Here is a 6,172-nt window from a genome sequence, read left to right as displayed (position 1 = left end):
TAGATAGATAGATAGATAGATAGATAGATAGATAGATACTTTATTCATCCCTAAGGAAATTGTAGGCCTCCAGTAGCAAGACAACCATGACACAACCAACACATATACACACGTATATCACACATACATAAGAATACAAATATGATAAGGTGAGGTACTATGGTAGACTGTGTGCAATGGTGATAGTGCAAAAGTGCAAAAGTAAACAGTGCAGGGATTGAACAGTGCAGTAGATCGTGATTAAATATTAACTATGACTATTACATAGAAACATAACAACCTGTAAACTGACTGATTGAATGCGAACAAGAATATGTAACAGGGAATAAGATGTAAGATGTAGATGTTATTACATTAGTCCAGATTGTGTAGGAGGGCTAATATAGCCAATGAGACAGTTGTACAGCAGTGATATGATGGGGGGGGGAGAGATGCTTATGCTGAAAAGTCAATTTCTTGTATGAAAACATATGCAGAGGTACTGTAGATATGAATATGTCTTATCTGATTGATTCCATTAACGTATATGAATTTGTGTCCATAACATGATCGTATGCTTAAAACCGAGAGGATAATCAGTTTTGGTTGAAGGTGCTTTATTGTTATTATCTTTTTATTGTCTGAATATGTTGTTCATTCCTCTCCGACTGGAGTCAGTCAGGGTTCATGTATGCCGGGTCATTCTAAGTCTGTGTGTTGATGTCATCTATTTGTAATGTTTGCAAACCAGAATTCCTGCTGCACAATGCAGCCACTGGAGTATTTGCCCTCACAGTGGGTGGTGCACATGTCTCGCTGTCCCATATACCCAACGGCTGCAATGGCCATTATGATCCAAACAATGGAAATTAAACATTGTGCTTTACTGGAAGTCACTTTAGATGCTATGTGTGATTAGACTACATACGTAGTCTCGTTTAGTGTTGGAGAAAACTGGCACAAAAACATGGAACAGCTTTTGTGTTGTGAAACGAGGAAAAGCCATGGCCTCCGCTGCCTTTACAATGGACTCTAAGCAACAGTTGCATTAGTGAAACAAATGCGACTGTTGTTTATTTTTCTCTAAGGAGTTCTCAAAGCTCATCTAACATTGAAGAATAATACGTTTTTTTGTGAATTCAAAACTTTTTTGGGGTTCAGTAGGATGGTTTGGATGGAAGAGAATTGCTTTCTTCTTGGTTATATATATGTACAATATATATGCAACATAAATCTCCAGAGTGTCTCGATGGATTGAAACTAAAGTTGAATTGTTGTTGAATCCTAATAAACTTACAACCACCATGCAGAACTTAGCAGTGAGAACATAATTATTCTTGTGTACATTCCAAGGATACATATTTGGTGTGTGTGAAACCTTTAAAGGTCCAATGGCATGAAAATTTTCCTATTTGAGACTTCAGATACAGTATTAGGGACCACTAAGGTCTATATAAAAGAGACTTCAGATACAGTATTAGGGACCACTAAGGTCTATATAAAAGAGACCAGATACAGTACTAGGGGACCACTAAGGTCTATATAAAGAGACTTCAGATACATATTAGGGGACCACTAAGGTCTATATAAAAGAGACCAGATACAGTACTAGGGGACCACTAAGTCTATATAAAGAGACTTCAATACAGTATAGGGGACCACTAAGGTCTATATAAGAGACCAGATACAGTACTAGGAACACTAAGGTCTATATAAAAGAGACTTCAGATACAGTATGGGACCACTAAGGTCTATTAAAAGAGACCAGATACAGTACTAGGGACCACTAAGGTCTATATAAAAGAGACCAGATACAGTACTAGGGGACCACTAAGGTCTTTATAAAAGAAACTTCAGATACAGTATTAGGGGACCACTAAGGTCTATATAAAAGAGACCAGATACAGTACTAGGGGACCACTAAGGTCTATATAAAAGAGACTCAGATACAGTATTAGGGGACCACTAAGGTCTATATAAAAACAACCAAAGAGCACAATGTCAGAGGACCGTTAAAGACCTGGACCAGCCTGGACCTTTTGCTAGGTCCAGGCTGCAAAGTGGAGCGCGTCACTCCAGCTCTGAACTGGCGTCCCTATCTGTCAAACTGAATTGTTTAGGGCCAAGATTTTTTATCTGCTACTTTGAACCATCTAGACCTCTCCGATTGTCTGGGACAGGTCTGCTTTCCGTCCTTACAGTCAGAACTAATCATGGAGAAGCAGCGTTCATTTTTTATGAAAAACAGCAGGTCCACTGGAACTATCAGATCTTCTAAAACAAAGCTTAAAACTTTTCTGTTTGACCCTGACTTTTATTAAATCAAAAATATATTAGGTGTAAATGGTGTTCTTTTTGAAGAATTTGTTGAAGGATAGCCTCTCGAGATGAACCATGTCTTGTCTTAATTATATTTTAGTTTGCTTTTATTTTCTGTTCTCTTTAATTGATGTTTCAATTGTTTTATGTGCTATTTAATGTTGCATGTTAAGCACTTTGAATTGCCTTGTTGCTGAATTGTGCTTTATAACTAAACTTGCCATGCCTTGTCTTCTGTTTAGCCACCAGTAGCTAAGCTTTCAATGTCTCCCTCCTCCTCCTTGAGGAGGGAGACATGCAAATGTGTCTCCTTGGGGGAAAAAAACTTGCCCCAGACCCTGCATTTTCAGAAGCAGGCACAACTCCTCAAGGCACAACAACAAAGGCAAAGGGACAGGACAATCCAAGTTTGAGCTTGAACTTTGGGCAAAATACATGCATTACTCGGACTGGAGCTTTACAGCTGTTGATTTGACTAAAGAAAAAAAGAAATTTCTGTGAAACTTGATTGGATAGCATTTTGTCCTTGATACTGAGCCATGGGAATCACAATGAAGACATAACACAGGTAATTCTTGGAAGATTTGACACTGGCCTGTTTAACATGCAGCATATGGGCCTGTAGGTTATTATAGATATAGTTCACAAGATTGCATTGCTGAAGTGGAATATTTCTACGTAATATTGAAAATTAGACGAAAAATTATAACAGCATGAGCTTCCTCACATGGACCATCATGATTATTTTTATTTTTGCTGTTGTTAAAATTATTAATAGCCTACCATTGTTATTGCAAGTTATTGGTTGGGGTTAATTTTTGTAGTAATTTATATCGTTGACATGGACACATGTCATTGTCGTGCTATAGACTGTTAATATACAGTATGTGGCCATAAACTGTAAAAAAAAAAGCTTTGACAGTTCCTAACTCCGCCCATCTAAAATGCGTCAAACTCACCATACTGAAGTACACTCAGACCGGAAGCGTTGTTTATTTAATTTTCTATTATAATAGATGAATGAATATTTCCTGAAAATACATTTATCAGATTGATATTTCCGGCATTATCTTTTAAATTTCTCATTTGTGCTTTGGTTTACTTGACAAAACGTTGCAATATGTTATTATGTGGGTTTTATTTTGATATTTTAACCGGATATCTTCCTGTTAATTTTGGTGAAGAGTTACTTGACGAGTCGCTCTGCACCCTGCACGCCTCGACCTCCAATGTTGGCTTCCGCTCAGTCGTAACAAATAACCCGTGCTAGCTTCTATCGACAAAACGCTGAACGTTAATAACTCGGCCTTATCCACCACGTCCATGGAAGTGATATTTTTCTCTTCTAGTAACCCCACTACTCTTTAAAAATTCCGCCTAAAAAGAAAAAGCGCTATGTCCCCTCTTTTCGGATTTCAGCCAACGTAAGTAACATTAACCTAGCTAGCTAGCTAGCTAACGTTAACAACGCGCCGTTAGCTTGCTAATTAGCATGTTCTTAAATTAACCGGGTAACTTAGCGTTAGTTTGCCAACAAGCCATACATGTTAGCTATAAGAGGTTAAATATAACGTAATAGTTTGTAGCATTATTATTGAAATTAGTAACACTGTTTAATAAACAATAACATTTTATCGTATGTTGCCATATGGTATGTTGCTATGTAGCTAACGCCATGCATTTATGTGATATGTTTTGTATCTATGGCTAACGCTTACACCCTATTCTATTGTTACTGATTAATGCAAAATGAACTGCTTACAATAACAAGCTAGGTAGCTACCTTATTGGTTGTCAGAAATGTTAAATGTGGTTTTTATTTGGTAGCAGGCCCCTTGCTATTTGGCCAATCACGCCGGGCAATAGAATCAAAATCCTGTTTTACACCCTGACCATACCAATGTGTAACTCCCATGCTCTCTTTCCAATGCCTTACATTCAATATGTTGCCTGCTCAGTAATGTTCCCTCTACCACTCAACAGATTTTTTTTTAAACTCTGCAGAAATGTTAATGTAGACTGGAGCATCCTGTGTCAGTGGGGGAACAGTTGCTCTCCTGGCCAGAGTTGTTTTCTGTCAGTGACTGTTTCCTATATGTCCTGTCCTCATCTGTGATTTTGCAGGTGTACAACAACTATCCAGAGGATCTAGGGGCAGCTCTATATCGAGAGTCATTTGACTTCAACGCCGAGCCGCCTTGGGATCCTAGCTGATAGTGGAGGAGTTCATCCCAGGTGTCATCCATGTGAGTAAAATAGGTGTAAATTGAAGAATAAATGCATCCTAGTTGAATGTGACTGATTCATAGTAGAAACATATGCAACATAAAACATGTTTGCTTCTGGGTTTGTGGGTGTCTGTTTTAATGGATGCATTGTGAGACATTGTCTGACTGAAACACTTTACAGAAAGAATAAAAAGACTTATTAATACACTGCGTGTCCCAGATGAATCACAAACAGGCTCTAGTTATTTTAGATTTTGCATTTCAGATCTATTTTCAGCACTTCTATAACAGGACACTGTGTTATGGACTGCTTTCAAATGCAGTAGATTGTATCTTGTTCAAATTTAGTTGTAATAAATTTACTTTTAAAAAAAATAAACATTTATTTGGTTAAATACATATTAATTCTGCTAACAGTGACTACAATTGTATTGTAGTTCTTTCTGCAGCATATTGTACCTAAAATATTTTAACTGTACTAACTCTAGGACCTTATTAACTTCATCCTTATTTTAAAGTGAAAAGTTATGAGTGACCTAGTTAAGCGTTGTCTGAGCTACATATAAGCTTGGTTGATGTTATAAGAAATTTTGGCGTTGAGCCATCTCCCCTTATTTTACGGTGTGTTCTGCATAGGACTCAATAATTTTAAACCTACACATTTTTTGTAAAATTGCAAAAAAAATTGTAAAGAAATGTGTGTGTCAAAGAAGAGCTAGATGTTTCAAACCTGAAACAAAACAAGTCACCTTGGTCATCTAACCCATGTACAAAATGGTGAGATGTCTTCAGGCACCTTTTTATTGTTCTGTCATGCCAGCTGGTATTGGCCATGGTTCATGCTCTCCGAAGTGGTACAGAGACCATGACAAATTAATATAATATCTGGAACATGGGGAAACTGCTGATCAGCCATGTTGGTTAAATTTTTCCCACGTCTGACCTTATTCAGCAAAGGCCTTTCCATATCTCATTTATTGCATCAACTCTTTGTAACAGAGGCCAAACTATGAAGTGAGTCCACCTCAAGTGAGCATAAAAATGTAACAGAATTAATGAAGTTTTATCAAATGTTTCCATTTCCATACAGTTTTTCTAAGACAGTACTTCAAAATGTGCATTAAAATACAGTACAGTTAATGGAAACACGGCTCCAGTTGTCAACAAAACAACAGGCTTTGTAATCACATTATTTGTCTCCCTATTTGACATCCCAAAGCTACAGCCTTGTCACATCTGGTCCAGTCCAGACTGCTGTGCCTCTGTGATGTATTGGGCAACATTATTGAAAGTAAAGTTGTGATTTCAACGCTGCCAGTATTGTACCTTTTTTAATGCCATCAAAAATAACTTTCATGGGTCACCAGCCCAGGGATTAATGGTGATTGTAGTGAGTAATTGATGGTAAAGTAAATGAACTCTGTGCCCCAGACTGTTTTCACAGCGGCTTTTTTAGAAGAATAGGCCTCTTCCATAAAGCTATCGTGTAACATGGAGCATAGACTGTGGATTCAGGATCTCATCAGACAGGTTTAGGTTGCAGCTACAGAATAAAATATAAACCAGTTGGACAACATGAATTATTATGCATGATTTAAATATAATTGACCTGTTTTGCTTCTCAAAATGAGTGTCTTATGTTGGCT

General features: G+C 37.4%; 1 protein-coding gene across 4 annotated transcripts in view; it reads left to right on the top strand.

Annotated features, from left to right (window-relative positions):
* Positions 1 to 6,172, top strand: part of LOC116690929 (antizyme inhibitor 1) — a 45,282-nt gene that overhangs the window by 5,333 nt on the left and 33,777 nt on the right. For 2 of the 4 annotated variants that reach the window (XM_032518155.1, XM_032518156.1), the window contains exon 2: positions 4,423 to 4,544. The gene's annotated coding sequence lies outside the window, so the exon portion shown is untranslated. Of the gene's footprint in view, positions 1 to 2,609; positions 2,867 to 3,468; positions 3,723 to 4,422; positions 4,545 to 6,172 lie in introns of those variants that run through there. The other 2 variants (XM_032518154.1, XM_032518153.1) reach the window with 2 other exon arrangements.

This window comes from Etheostoma spectabile, chromosome 6 (assembly GCF_008692095.1).
Source record: "Etheostoma spectabile isolate EspeVRDwgs_2016 chromosome 6, UIUC_Espe_1.0, whole genome shotgun sequence".
NCBI lineage: Eukaryota > Metazoa > Chordata > Actinopteri > Perciformes > Percidae > Etheostoma > Etheostoma spectabile.
The sequence above is the reverse complement of the archived record's forward strand: the minus strand, read 5'-3'. Positions and strand labels throughout refer to the sequence as shown.